Raw genomic sequence first — 16528 nt, 5'->3', positions numbered from 1 at the left:
GCTAGCCTGGCTAACATGGCGAAAACCCATCTCTACAAAAATACAAAAATTAGCCGGGTGTGGTAGTGCATGCCTGTACTCCCTGCTACTCCGGAGGCTGAAGCACAGAGAATCGCTTGAACTGGAGAGGCGGAGGTGCAGTGAGTGGAGACTGTGCCACTGTACTCCAGCCTGGGTAACAGAGGGAGACTCTGTCAAAGAAAGAAAGAAAGAAAGAAAAGAAAGGAAAGAAAGGAAAGAAAGAAAGGAAAGAAAGGAAAGAAAGGAGGAAGGAAGGAAGGAAGGAAGGAAGGAAGGAAGGAAGGAAGGAAGGAAGGAAGGAAGGAAGGAAGGGAGGAAGGAAGGAGAAAAGAAAAGAAAAATACATTTGACTTCATGTAATGGAAAACTCAGCTAATGGTGGCTTAAGCAATCATTTTCTTAACATAAAAATGTGGAAGGTAGTTGGTTGTTGTGGTTCAATGACACAACAATGTCATCAAAGACCCAAGCTCTTCCAGTCTTCGTCCTACCACCATCCTCAACATGTTGACTTTCTATTCTCTCACTGCTTTTTGATTGCAAGATGTACTCCTTAGTTTCAGTATTTATCTGAGAGTTCAGGGCTAGTGAAAGTGGAGAAAGAAATGAAATCCGCTTTTTCCTCCCAGTGGGGCTCTGTCCTTTTATCCCAGAAGGAAAAGACCCAGCAGGAGTCTCTTCTATTTCAGTGCCAAGAACTGGATTACACGGCCACCCCAGAATTGAAAGACCATCAGATATAATATTAACCAGGCATTTGGATTTCATTCTTTTTCTAGTACTCTGGTAAAATTAAAGGTCACTTAGCAAATATGCTTTTATCCAACAGTAGAGATTTAATTTGTGACTTAAGCTAATCTGGTTTAAAACTTAAAATAACTATAGTATCCCAGGTGGTGGATAGAAATCTAGGCAGCACATTGAATCACCTGTGGAGTTTTCGTTTTTCTTTCTTTACATAGCAGTATTTCTGATTTAATTGGTCTGGAGTAGGACCTGAGCATTGAGAATTTGGTGCCTAGATCATGCTAACATGCAGCTAAGGTTAAGACCCAGTTATTTAAGGAATGGGATTCAAGTTGATGATTGTTTTTGAGACAGAATCTTGCTCTGTTGTCCAGGCTGGAGTGCAGTGGTACGATCTCAGCTCACTGCAGCCTCCGCCTCCCGAGTTCAGGCAATTCTCTTGCCTCAGACTCCCAAGTAGCTGGAACTACAGGCGTGCATCACCAGGCCTGGTTAATTTTCATATTTTTAGTAGAGACAGGGTTTCACCATGTTGGTCAGGATGGTCTCGGACTCCTGACCTCAGGTAATCCATCTGCCTTGGCCTCCCGAAGTGCTGGGATTACAGGTGTGAGTCACTGCCCCGGGTCTGTTGATTTGATTTTTTAGTTAACTAGGGGTTAAATCTCCCAGTTCCTCTTTGTATTGCAGGTACCAGAATTTAAGAATTAAATGTACAATATGCTTCTCTCTGTAAGTAGAACATTGGAGAGAATTGTATCCTTCTTGCTGATTGAGTTCTCCTGAAGTGATTTAATACCATTAAATGTTAAAAAACGGTTTAAATTTGAACTATACACTTTCAAACATATTCTGGAAAATGTTTGCTTCTTTTTTCAATTTCACATAATTTTGTGCAATTTTCTTTTTTCCATAAAAATAAAATAGGTGTCAGCTCCCGTACATCTTCCCCTCCCCAAAATCAGTTCTCTGGAGTTCTAATTAGTGGATTTTTAACAAATTGTGTTGTTTTTCTGTTTCTCAAATGCATAAGCAGGAATAGAGGGCATGTTACTGATATAAAGCACAAGTGAGATTTTGGCAAGGATTGGGCTATATTTTCAGGACCTATTAGAATCATAAATCCATGGAAACGGAGCAGTTGCCAACACATTTTTCTTTTAGTGAAAAAGAACTGCTTCTGAATAGTGTGCATTATGTTTTCCAATATCATACATTTCCTATGAAGTGCACTAATGTAGTCTAAACATTAATTGAGCATTCATAATGCTGTAGTTGCTGTCTAGTAAACACAGTATTAACCTTGTAGTATTTTGCTTTCTTTGATGACATACTTTGGAGCAGCAGAAAATTATATGGCCAAGATGTAAGTTTATCTGATTGTAGCAGTCTCACCTTAATAAAAGATTGTGTCAGCACATGATGGAGAAATGAAATAAAAAGTAGGTAATATCACTTAATTGTCACTTATACACAGTGGCATTTATAATGCACTATGGTTTTGTTAAACAAAACTCCTCAAGCAACACATACTAGCTTCAGTTTTTTGTCTAGGATAAGAAAAATTAATATGCTGGCATTTTAAGTTTTTAAAATTCTGCTGTCAGCCTTCATAAAAGTTATTTCCTTTGGAAAGTATCCATTAGTTTTTTCTTGTGATTTCCCTAATTTGTGAGCAATAAAGACTTGATAACCAAGCGTCTATTGTATTAGGTGAACAAATAAGAAACTTGTTTCAAATATGAATGAAGAATAATTTTCTTGCAAATCAAAACCACAATGAGATACCATCTCACACCAGTTAGAATGGCGATCATTTAAAAGTCAGGAAACAGGAGGTGCTGGGGAGGATGTGGAGAAATAGGAACGCTTTTACACCGTTGGTGGGACTGTAAACTAGTTCAACCATTGTGGAAGACAGTGTGGCGATTCCTCAAGGATCTAGAACTAGAAATACTGTTTGACCCAGCCATCCCATCCCATTACTGGGCATATACCCAAAGGATTATAAATCATGCTGCTATAAAGACACATGCACACGTATGTTTATTGCAGCACTATTCACAATAGCAAAGACTTGGAACCAACCGAAATGCCCATCAATGATAGACTGGATTAAGGAAATGAGGCACATATACACCATGGAATACTATGCAGCCATAAAAAAGGATGAGTTCATGTCCTTTGTAGGGACATGGATGAAGCTGGAAACCATCACTCCGAGCAAACTATCACAAGGACAGAAAACCAAACACCACATGTTCTCATTCACAGGTGGGAATTGAACAATGAGAACACTTGGACACAGGGTGGGGAACATCACACACCAGGGCCTGTCATGGGGTGGGGGGAGGGGGAGGGATAGCATTAGGAGATATACCTAATGTAAATGATGAATTAATGGGTGCAGCACACCAACATGGCACATGTATCCATATGTAACAAACCTGCATGTTGTGCACATGTACCCTAGAACTTAAAGTATAATAAAAAAGTTAAAAATAGAAAAAAGAATTTTTAATTATTCCTCCCACTTTACTTTTAAAAAGTATAGAAATTTCAAGTTGGTACTTAGAATAATGATATAGCTCTACTTACCTACCCAATATGCCTCTCTTCCTTTTTTTTTTTTTTTTTTTTTCTTTTTGGAGAGACATAGGTTTTGCTATGTTGCCCAGACTGGTCTTGAACTCCTGACCTCAAGTGATCCTCTCACCTCGGTCTTCCAAAGTGCTGGGATTAATGGGCATGAGCACCTGTGCCCAGCCTACCTCTTCCTTTTAAGATGAAGAAAAAAATTAACCCACTTGCTCAAACCTATTATGTCAGTTTAAATTCTCCAGGAAGCAGATGCCAAGATAGAATTAGGAGGCATGTTGTGAGACATGTTGTGAGAAACATGTTGTGAGAAAAACTTCACAATAAGATGAGGCGAGAGGAAATAGCAGTAAATAGGGAGTGCCTGATACCATGATACAGATCTGACGTGTGTCGAGAGAGAGGCAGAAGGAAGGAGGATGTGGTAGAAAGTCTTCAGGGTGTAGTAAAGCTCTGAGAAAGCCTCAGCGAGGCCAGCATGGCACTGCAGAGCAAAGATTTCTCCTTAAAGGAAACCGAATTTCAGTAGGAAAGGCCCAGTTCAGGTACCCCTGCTGTACTCAGTCATTGGCTGGGAGCAACTCAGGGAGCGCATGGCCTCAGCATGAATGCTGCGGTGGATGCTGAAGCTGTGGCAGCTGGAGGCATCAGCTAACTACACCTCGCAGCCGGTTCTCTCTTGAAAGGAGATTGGAGCAGTTCACTCCATGGCTGCCAGGGTCTACCCCTCACACAGCACAGGGCTATTTCTCCATGTGTGTTTAGGGAGCGGCTTCTCCATTGTTCCTATGGCCCTCTGCTCAGGAGGGGAAAGTTAGAAGAGGGAGACCAGGGGGACAAAGTATAGTCTCCTGGGGGCTGCAGCAAGTACTCATCATCTCACTGCAGCACTATCCATTCTAAATTCACCTCATCCTTGGCTATTAGCTTGGCAAGTCTTGATGACTAACCTGGTCATGTGGCTCAAACCACTGGTTTTACAGGGTCTGAGACTCTAGTGATCATAGCCTCTAAGCCAAGGGTTGCTTCCTATGTTCATTTACCATTACAGTGGGGGCTAAGGAGAACTGAGAGGTACCTAAGTGGATTGCCTGGGTTCTATATGTATTTCTCCATGTCTCCATTGACCAAAAGCAGTCCTATCTCCTCTAGTTATCGGAGTTAATCACACTTGTCCAGATGGAGACGCCCCTGGATCACCTGGGTTCTATATGTATTCCTCCATGTCTCAGTTGACCAAAAGCAATCCTATCTCCTTTAGTTATTGGAGTTAATCACAATTGCCCGGATGGAGACACCCCTTCTTACCTGTTGATCTTGGACACAAGGAGTCCAAAATGTCCAGGAGACATCTGTAGTTCAATGAAACTCTTGCTCTGTCCCCTGGCAAGAGTGTGTCTCCTTTGAAGACAACTTCTAAACCTGCTGAGCCCAGAGTTAAGGGGACAGGAAACGTGCATTTCCCCATAGGGCCATAGAGAATAATGGGAAGAATGATGATTCCTGCTTCTTTCCCTTGGTTCCTCGACCCATGTATTCTTATTAGGAGCATAGCACTCTATAGAGATCTCTGATTTATTTATTCTGCATTCTGGAGGATAGCACCTCCTTTTTGTCGACTATTGCCTGTAAATTGGTGCTCCAGCTGTGCCTTTGATAGGTCACTGCAGTGTTCTATTGTGGGTTGGTTGCCTCTTGATGGAGCATCTGTGATGTGATCTGGGAATCACGTGACCATGGGCTCACTCCCGCGCCCACTTTGCTGTGATTTGTGCCCCCGTTTAGATGCTATGGTACATAGGATAACATGCTTATGGATCAGGCACTGCATAAACATCTGGATATTGATGCTGGCTGAGGCTCTGTGGATGGGAAAGGGAAATTCATATTTGGAATAAGACTATCCCACTGAGGGGAAACTGTTGGTCCTTCCAGAATAAAAGGAGCCCAAATGTTGTCAAGTTGCCACTGAGTAGCTTGTTGGTCTCTTTGGGAAACAGGGCCATATCAGGAGTGCTGCATTTGTTCTTGTTGCTGGAAGACTCTACATTTAGAGGAAGCAGCAGTTAGATTGGCCTTGGTGTGTATAAGTTTATGCTGTTGGGTACATGTGCAGCCCTCACCTCCGCCATTGTGTTCACTCTATTCATGTGTCCATCATGCCCAATGCTGAAGACTGACCAATGTCAACTGGCTGCGATATTCTGTCTACTTAATTGTTCAATGTTTCTCCTTTAGTGGATGCTTTCTGATGGGTATTAGCATGTGAAAATGTTTATACTTTGTGTACATTCTCATCTGACTTCCTGGAAGCTTCACCAAAGTGGCCTGTGCCTGAATCTTTGTAAGATTTCTCTCCTGCCCTCTGGAACACATGTTTCTTACCAAGATTCCTTGCATAGCAGCCATGTCTTCATTTTATTGATGTAATGGATCAAATGTGATATTCTACAGGATGTCCAGATGGTCCAGATCTCTTTGGACTATATTAAGACAGAGGGTGGGCGAGCTAACATAGCCCTGGTGCAAAACTGTAAATGAGTATCGTTGTTCATTCCAAGGAATGTGAACTGTTTCTGATCTTATTTTCCATCTATTTTTTTCCATCCTTTTTACCATCTGCTGTGGAAACTCAGGCATTTCACCTTTGCTCAGCAACTGGGCACTGCTTTTACTAGGCTTTGGAAAGCCACATAGCAGTGTGTTTGTCCCATCCCTAGGGCCTTACCAGGGTGCTAAAAACTGTGTCCTGAGAAAGTGACTCCAAGTCAATGCACTCTTGCTTGTTCACTTTTGTGTTCCAGCCCTTTGGTCAAGAACTCTCATAGTCCTGCCCCTGAGAACTCCCCAGCTCTTGAAAGTAAATGCTGTAGGTAATTGTTGCAGGTCCTTTAGGATACAATCTCTCTTTATCCTCATCAGGCCCGGTATTTCTCTGGGATTTGACCTCAGTTATTGGCCTGGCAGTTGGGAGAGGCATCTGGGGCAGCTCTGGGTGGGGGAAGAGGGCACATGTTGTTTTTCAGAAAGAGACTTCTGTGTTGTCTTTCTGCAGGAGGGAAGTTAGATCTTAATAAGGCCCTAAACCAAAGATTCAAGTGCAAATGGCTTAGTCTGGGAATGTCTGTATGGGAATGGGGAGTGAGGCAAGGAACAGAAGATAACCAACAAGATTCATTGTCAAACAACTTACCATTGTGGGTAACTGAACAGCCATCTTGTTGGGGCACTTTGGGAGCCAACGGAGTACATATACCTCAGAGATAGCCCACCCAAGGGGTTCAGAAGCTGGGACATTCATACATGAACTCCCATCAGTCATTAGTTGATGACTGCTTCTGAGGGTGGGTGTGGGGCTAGTATTTCCCTAATATTTCTGGTCTGCTATATGAGCATCAACGTGGCATCTGGTGGCATCAGAGAAACTTTCATAAAAAGATCCATCTGCTGGCAATGGAAGGCCGGACAATGTGCACTGAAGAGGCAAGGGTGGGGATTCGGACAGTCTACTGGCAGGATCCACTACAGGATTATTAACAGTGGATTATTTCAGTTTCCTCAGCAGAAAGTCACTTGGACCCAGACTAATGTGCTGATAGAAGGGAGTGAAAAGATAGAACAGATTTTATGAGCTTGTATAAAGGAATATTTGCAGGGATTGGTCTTAAAAATCCTTGTCTTATAAGGCAACCAGGGATTTTGGCCATTTAATGACTTTGGAGTTAGCCTAGAAAGAAATGTGATCCTGGTCCCACATGCATGATTCTTAATACAGTAGGGAAAATAAGTATTCATAAGATCAATGTTTTTTAAAAAAGGATCTGGGGAAAGGTGGAAAAAACACACTAATGGAATAGTAGTGTAATGTACAGTCATGGGCCATATAATGCCGTTTTAATCAACAGCCATCCACATAGACAATAGTGGTTCTACAAGATTATAATGGAGCTAAAAATTCCTATCACCTAGTGATGTCATTGAAGTCATAATGTCATAGCACAATTACTTAAAAAAGTAATGTAGCCTAAGTGTACAGTGTTTATAAAGTGTACAGTAGTATACTGTAGTGTCCTAGGCCTTTCCATTCACTCATCACTCACTCAGTAACTCACCCACAGCAATTTCCGGTCTTGCACTCAATTCATGGTAAGTGCCCTAGGCAGGAGTACGATTTGTTATCTTTTGTATCATAGTTTTACTGTACCTTTTCTGTTTACATATGTTTAAATACACATACACTGACCATTGTGATACAACTGTCTACAGTTATGTATTATAGTAACATGTTGTACAGGTGTGTAGCCCAGGAGCAACAGGCCGTACCATATAGCTTAGGTGTATAGTAGCTGTACCATGTAGGTTTATGTAATTGCACCCTGTGATGTCCACACAATGATGTTATAAATGATGAAACACATTTCTAACAACACATTTCTCAGAATGTAGCCTTGTCTTTAAGTGACACACAACTGTACCTCAAACTCCAGACTTGCTCATTTTAGCCATTCTGTCCTTTTCATAGAGTTGAAACAAAAAATAAGAAATAATGGAAATCAAGAAATGTTATCTAGGAATAAATGAAAAAAAATTTTAAGTACATTCTAACAGTTTGTTCAAATATTTCCAGCAGGAGCTTTTGAGAAAACCTCCCCCAAGTCTGATAATGAAAAAATAGCAGCATGGATGAATAATATACTGAGGCATTAATACAGTCTCATTCTCATGGCTGTAACAAAAAGAATGAGAGGTGTTTTCCCTTTTCCTCACCCCTTGGCTCCTCAGCAAGACAGAACAGAATTTAAAAGAAAAGAATATAAAAGAAAGATAAAGGAAAGCTGGGCTCCTTGAAGAATGGACCTGAGATGTCCAAAAGAGAAAGCATTCCAGGTGTCAGGGAGCAGCGCAGGTGGTGATGGGACTGCAGTGGAGGTGGAAGCGGGGGGCGGGGGCAGGACTCCCACAATGTGGGGGAAACACAAGGTGGAACAGAAGAGAATGCCTCAGAGGGTCCAAAGGGCTTGGGGAATGAGCATTTCTTTGACAATCACAGTGAACCAAAGATTAAAGACTCTGTTCCTTGATTTTTTTTTTTTTTTCTGACAGCTAAAGCCCTGTGGGACTCTTCATGATGCATGAGAGAGGGAGAAACTTCTAGAGACACCACTGAAAATATTCCACCACCTCTAGTGGGTGACAGCTTAGCCAAATCTTTTTGATTTACAAAAACAAAAGTCAATTCTTGCAGCAAATTCATACCTGCAACAGAAGGAATAACTAAGACATACCCTATACTTAAAAAAAAACAAAACAAAACACTTTTTTGCAATTATGTACTGAGAAGCACCACACCTGGGAGGGTGAAGAGTGATATTTTGCCAGGTTTGTGGCTGGAACCATCCTCTCCATGACTATTCTCAGACCTTGTCCATCAGTGTAGGTGCCTAGACATTCTCAGCAACCTAAGAGGATTTGGTTTTCCCCAGTCTTCTGAACTATTTTCTATCCTCTAGAAATTGACATGTGAACAAGAATGGGTATATATGACCAAGGAAAATGGAGATCTTTTAAAGGTACATATTTTAAAATAATGAGAAAGGATGAAGAGAAAGCAAAACAAAAAGGTCAAGAAGACAAAACAGAAAAGGAGGATGAGAAGAGTGGAAAAGGGAAGTGGAGAAAAAGGGGAAGAGTAAAAAGGCAGAGGAAGAAGAGAGGAAAGAGAAGCTAGGTCAGGTGCTGTGGCTCATGCCTGTAATCCCAGCACTTCAGGAGGCTGAGGTTGAAGAATCACTTGAGGCCAGGAGTTCAAGACCAGCCTGGGCAACACAGTGAGACCCCACCCATCTCTACAAAAAAATTTTTTTAAAGTTATCTAGGTGTGGTGTTGCATGCCAGTAGTCACAGATACTTGGGAGGCTGGGGCAGGAGGATCACTCGAGCCCAGTTTGAGGCTACATTAAGCTATAATTGTGCTACTCCATTCCAGCCTGGGTGACAGAGCAAGACCCTGTCTCAAAGAAAGAAAGGAAAGGAGGGGAGGAAAGGGGAAGGGAAGGGAGAAGGAAGGAAGGGAGGAAGGAAGGGAGGGAGAGAGGCTTAGCAAATACTATATATGCTTAAATATACAGAGTTCCTCTCTTCCATTAGTTGAAGAAGCCGCAAAAGTATCTTTGGGCCAACTTGGTTAACTAAATTTTTATAGACATACTTGAACTAGCCAAATTTCTCCTTAGAATATTAATGTATGTAGTGACACAGACACATTTAAAATCACTTTAAAAATAACATACAAATTTATAAATATTGCTTGTTCTTACTTTGACATTTCATTTAGTAAACTTTGTATATTCATTTTTCATAGAAATATCTTTTATCAATAGAGCCACTTTTTGAGTCATCATATGCTATTTTCAGGAAGGACATTCAACATTAAGGTTTATAACTCAGGAATGATTCTTCGATGCTATAAGCAGCAGAGAAACCTGCCATAGCTCAGAACATACCTGAGAATCATCCAGTGACCATCACAGGCCAGGAGAGTCCAGGTGGGACAGATCTCACAGCAGGCACAGTAAAATAAAGTCCACCTAACAGGTAGATTGGGATCTCATCATGGCAGGAAATATGAGTCTTTTAACAAGCATTTGATTGCTCCATGACTGGCATTTTTTTAGACACTATGGATACTATAATAAGAAACAAAGATGACAATCTCTATGCTCATGGAGATTATGTTCTAACAAGAGGAAGAAAACAACAGAAATTAATAAGTATAGCACATAAAAATTTAGATAGTGATAAGGACTATGGAGAAAAATAAAGGAAGGGCCACAGAGTCTCTGGGACCTTGAAAGAAGAGAATGCAGAATGCACCATGTTAGTAACTGGAGGAACAGTGTTTTAGGCAGAGGGAACAGCAAGTGCAGATGTCCTGAGGCAGAGCCATGCTTTGTTTGAAGAACAGCAAGAAGGGCAGTATTGTTGGTGAGGGTAAGAGGAGCAGGAGATGCGTTTAGGTAGTTATCTGCGAGCCTGATTACAGTGTTTTGGATATTGAGAAGACTTCTATTTTTTTCTCTGAAGGAAAGGGATTGTGAGCAGAGGAGTGAGCATGATCTAACTTGTGGTTTTACAGGATCATTCTGGCTGCCATGTGCAGAATGAACTTAGCGGGGAAAATGTGGAAGAAGGTAGACCAGTTAGGAGACTCTTTCAATAATCTGAGAAAAGGGACTGGTAGCTTGGACCAAGAAGGGGGCAGTGGAAGTTGTAAAAAGCAGTAAAGAAGGTAGGGAAAAGTAGCACAGCCTGCATTCAGAGCCAGAATCAGAATCATAACTGCTGATTCAAGGGCAACGTGACCAAAATATGAAAGAAAACCCAGGGTCAGTGTGTCAGAAACCCTGCGTATCCACTAACATCAACATCACCTGAAGCCTGCAGATAGCACACCCCACTCACAACCCTGCAGCCCTAATATCTCTTTGTACACCTTGCATTTGAAATGATCTAGGCATTATAAAAAATGAAAATGCTATTTTGAGGGAAGAGGGACCTTTACCATTATGAAGGCTTGAGAATTGGAATTCAAATATTGTCAATCACTGTCTCCTGCTTAAACATTTCTAAAAAGGAGACAAAAATGTGATTCCGCAGAACACCGAGCATTATCATTCACTGAATCTGTGAGATTTGTGAATTGACAAAACTAAACACATGCAGTGGACGGAAATGGGGAAGAGCTATGTGATGATACTTTTAAATGCCACTGTGTTTCGCCATGAATGTTTCCGATTGCAAGACAAACAGAAGTGTGCATCGGAGGAGGAGCATCAGCCACCAGATGGCACTATTTCCCTGAAATACCCAGCGGTACCCAAAATCACCAGGATGGCATACTCTCCAGGATTCTGGAATACTCTCCAGGCTACAAAGGAGAGTCTTTCATTATTATTAACATCTCTTCTAAAGTCAGGGCCTAGAACCACAGAGGCAAAGCTTCTGTCTGTTCTGAGGCAATTCGGTTCCCCTGGCACGCGATGGCCTGAAGGATTCTGTTTTTCCCAACAAAGCTCTCGAAAGAGTTTAATGCAGGAGCTCTTAATCCCTACAGCAGTCTGGTGAGACTTCTGAACTCCTTCTCAGCATTGTGATTTTAAAAGCAAAAATGGGATACATAGGATTGCAACGGAAGGCAGTTATATTGAAATGCAGCTACTGGAATATTTAAGCAAATGCAAGACATAGTAATATATGTGCTTCTTTATTAATGCAGTAAATAATAAAAGCCAGAGGCAGGCCTCCTATCCATTGTAATTGTAAAATAACAATAAGCAAAAACAGTATTTCAAAATATCTGCAACAATTATAATGTCATGTTGTGGCTTACAATCATATTTTATAAACTATAATTTTACTTAAAAGTTAGTAAAAAATAAAGGTGTATTTTCTTTTCCCTTCTCTCTTTCTCTTCCCCTTCCTCCCTTCTTTTGTTCCTTTAAAAATTATTTTTACTGGCCAGGCACGGTGACTCACGCCTATAGTCCCAGCACTTTGGGAGGCCGAGGTGGGCGGGTCACCTGAGGTCAGGAGTTTGAAACCAGCCTGGCCAACATGGTGAAACCCCGTCTCTACTAAAAATACAAAAAATTAGCCAGGTGCAGTGGTGGGTACCTGAAATCTCAGCTACTTGGGAGGCTGAGGCAGGAGAATGGCGTGAACCCAGGAGGTGGAGCTTGCAGTGAGCCGAGATGGCGCCACTGCACGAGACTCCATCTCAAAAAAAAAAAAAAAAAAAAAAAAAACCCAAAAAACAAAAAACAAAAAATTATATATATATATTTTAATATATATATTTAAAAACTGTGTCCATGAACCTCTTGATTTCTGTCCATGAATCTCTGAATATTGGAAGACCCAATGTTAATAACCTTTGGTTCAATGCCTTTTTAATGACTGTATCACACATTTTTGCCAACTGAAGAAAGTAAAGTTTCCCTCAAGCTGGCCACACTCAAAGAAGAAATGAGTTAATTAAAGAGATCTTTTTTTTTTAAGTTACTTTTTTTTTTTTTTTTTTTAATAAAAAAGGTCAGGTGCAGTGGCCCACACCTGTAATTCCAGTACTTTGGGAGGCTAAGGTGGGAGGATCACTTGAGGCCAGGAGCTTGAGAGCAGCCTAGGCAATATAGGGAGACCCTGTTTCTACAAAATATTAAAAAATTAGCCTGGTGTGGTGGCTTGTGCCTGTATCCAGCTACTGGAGGGGCTGAGGCACAAAGGTTGCTTAAGTCCAGGAGATCGAGGTTACAGTGAGCCATGATCACACCACTGCATTTGATTTGTCTTCCCAGTCAGCCTGGAGTGAGGCTGGCACATGTTAGGCCATGCCTTCCTTGCTCACTCCTTCTATGCTCGCCACTGTCTGGCTTCTCTTCACACTTTTACCACATAAGTGTGTACCCCTAAATACTATCACTTATGCTTTGCGTGTATTTGGCCTTTATAAAAACAAAATCATAGAAAACGTGTCCTTTTGTTTCTGTTCTCTTCTGCCCAACACTTGAAAAAAGAAGATCGATCTGGATTGTTGTGGACAGCTTTTATTATGTGGCTGAATATAGCCAGAATATAGCACATTTATCAATTTTACTTTGACGGACACCTTTTTTACTTTTGGCTATTTTGAATAATGCTATTTTATACTGTCTCTCCACAAAATATTCGATGTGGGTCATGAGCAAATTTCTATTGCTATCAAATAGAATACATATATTTGTATATATATGTAGCTAAATATGTATATATATATATATAGCTAAATACTCTAGAGGCTGGGATAAACTGTGAATATAAGCATATGAGGAAGAGAAGAATACGTGTTAACTTTCAATAGTACAAATGGAAGTAATTTTGTTATTAATTTCTTTGTAAATAGTCTTACTTTCCTATCATGAACAACTCATTTTACCTTTGTGTGTCACGGCCCAGGCAAATCAAAGTTGTAGTTTACTGAGATAATATGCAAATGAGATCATGGAACTGCTGCTAGTGGGACTTTTTTAACCTCATGGGTAACAAGAGACTGCAAGCAAGAACTTCACATCCTTTACAGTTTCTAAGATGGCAAGAAAATAAACTCTACAAACTGCAGACTGGGGAACTCAGTCTTCGTTCCCGAGTGTACGAACCTGGAGAAACTGTTAAGAGATGCTGATCCCAGTAGGTGGCGCCAGCAAGCAGTCACCGAGGACAAATCCCAGCACAGTCACTCCACTCTTTTTTTCTGGAGTTTACTAGACTGGAGTGTCGTATTAAGAGGATGTGTGAGTCCTCTGAAAGGTGTCTGAGGATCTTGCTAACTTTCTCACAAGTGAAGAGATGTATGCTAAGCACAAATTAGGTGAATTCAGAGCATTTAAAAATAAATAATCAGCCATTCTCGTATCTAACAAGTTTGAAAGATCTGCCATCCTCTCCTTTTTTCTGTGGGAAACCAGTCCTCTAGACTCACACTGGCATATGAACTTGTTTTCATCAAATGAGTTAATAGGAATGGGAGAGTTGATTTAGGAAATTTGAGGCTACATTGAGGGAAGAAGTTGAATGTCTTGAATAAAAGAGATGATGCATTTACTTTCTTTTGGGTGAGGCAAACCAACCTGGAAAGTTGTACTCTGTTTGGAAAAATCACATTTTAAAATTAGATACAGACAAATTGGAACACCTCAGGCAGAGAGGTAAGGATGCTGACGATTTGGGATATGTATAGGAAATAGTACAGAGGATTTGAGATGTTTCAACATGAGAAGTGACAGGCGTCATGACAGGGAGGGGGATAAAACGTGTTGCTCATAGGTTGAGGCTGACACATAGAAGACGGTACAGTCTAGGCAGTAAGTGCAGTCACTAGTCTAAGACCACAAATGAAGGGGAAATAGGTTCAACAGCAGAAGAGCATTTAGTCACAAATGTTCTAAGAGGAAAGAAAATATGTCAGCATCTCTAGTAGTGAGTTCTAATTCACCAGAAGTATGCAAGCATAGGCAAGCTCCAAATGGAAATAATTTTATGGATTTGGGGAAGAAGATTCCAGTATTGGATGAGTGGTAGGTAAGGTCAAAGTTTCTCATACACCAACTAGTCTAGGGATTGATGGTAGTTTATTTAAAAATTTTTACTGGCTGGGCACGGTGGCTCACGCCTGTAATCCCAGCAATTTGGGAGGGCAAGGTGGGTGGATCACCTGAGGTCAGTAGTTCAAGACCAGCCTGACCAACATGGTGAAACCCCGTCTCTACTAAAAATACAAAATATTAGCTGGGTGTGGTGGCGGGTGCCTGCAATGCCAGCTACTCGGGAGGCTGAGGCAAGAGAATCACTTGAACCTGGGAGGTGGAGGTTGCAGTGAGCCAAGATCGCACCATTGCACTCCATCCTGGGTGACAACAGCAAAACTCCATCTCAAAAAAAAAAAAAAAAACACCAAACTTTTTTTGTTTGTTTGTTTTTTTACTAAGTTCCTGGAAAGAAATAGGCAGCATGGTTCATAAATCTGAATTTATTCAATGTAAAGGGCTATCATTTATTCTAAAATTATTTACTTCTTACTTTGTGAGGGTGACAAGGCTTTTCTTTGTATGAAATAATTGTCAATGATAGATTGTAGTATGTTTGTAAATATACCCTATCTGTTGGAATAAAATTTGGAAATCCTCCATTGAACTCCCTAATTTTTATTGAAATATAATAGTAAACATTGAAATGTAAAAAATTTAAAGGTCACTTATTTTAGTGATCTTTAGGCTCCTTTCAGTCCTGAGGTGCTGTGATTCTAGACACTAATTACTCAGCATCCTTAAGGAGCGACAGTCTCTTCCATTTGATTTGTCTTCCCAGTCAGCCTGGAGTGAGGCTGGCACATGTTAGGCCATGCCTTCCTTGCTCACTCCTTCTATGCTCGCCACTGTCTGGCTTCTCTTCACACTTTTACCACATAAGTGTGTACCCCTAAATACTATCACTTATGCTTTGCATGTATTTGGCCTTTATAAAAACAAAATCATAGAAAACGTGTCCTTTTGTTTCTGTTCTCTTCTGCCCAACACTTGAAAAAGAAGATCGATCTGGATTGTTGTGGACAGCTTTTATTATGTGGCTGAATATAGCCAGAATATAGCACATTTATCAATTTTACTTTGATGGACATCTTTTTTACTTTTGGCTATTTTGAACAATGCTTCTCCAACATTCTTATTCATATCTCCTCATGCAGATTAGAGAACTGATGCAAGGAGAATATTTTATATTAAATATAATCTTTGTGAAAATCAAGTATCCTTTCCATGCACAACCACTGACCCAATCCTTATTGCCCAAAAGGGACCTATGACTGAAATTCTTTCAGCTTATTCACGAAACCAGGGAACACATACCCAAAAGTATCAAGTATATTGTTTGAAATATGAAGTGGTCAATTTGCTGATTTTCCCCCTACTTCAGATATGTCTGCCTGAATTGGATCGCTCTCTCTCTCTCTCTGTCTCTGTCTTTTGTTTTTAGGGTTCAGTTGTTTTTTCTTTTAATTCTTATTTGGAAAATGACTAACATATACAAAAAAGATAAAAAAAATACAGCTTACTGAATTAGTGTAAGGTGACCATCTGAGTAATTACTGCTCATGTCAAGAAATAAACAATATTTTCAGCACCCTAAAAGTCCCCACAGGAGTCTCCTGGCTGTTCTTTGCCCTTACTTTCGTATTGAATCTTCAACAATTAAACACAGATTTATCTGGCTTCATTCTTTTCTTCCTTCCTCTTCCCCCTAACTGCTTGCTACTAGGAAGTCTTTTTATCTAAATTTATTTTATAACAGCATACTTGCTTACATAATTCCTGTTACTTTCTTTCAGGCTCAAAAAATCTGCTATTATAAAAAAAATTACTCTCAAATTTTTTCAGCAAAAATGGTTTTTTTTCTACATATTTAATAGGGTAGAAAAGAGAATGGAGAATAAATGAACTCAAAGGATCATTCAAAGTAAGTTTGCATGTCATGTGAATTTAAACAAGATGACTAAACCAGCAGAGCACCAGAGTGCCACCATACCTTCAGCTTTATCACAGCTATGCCAGTCTCATTATTGGTACTGGTCACATCC

Source organism: Piliocolobus tephrosceles, chromosome 14, assembly GCF_002776525.5.
Source record: "Piliocolobus tephrosceles isolate RC106 chromosome 14, ASM277652v3, whole genome shotgun sequence".
Lineage (NCBI taxonomy): Eukaryota > Metazoa > Chordata > Mammalia > Primates > Cercopithecidae > Piliocolobus > Piliocolobus tephrosceles.
The sequence above is the reverse complement of the archived record's forward strand: the minus strand, read 5'-3'. Positions refer to the sequence as shown.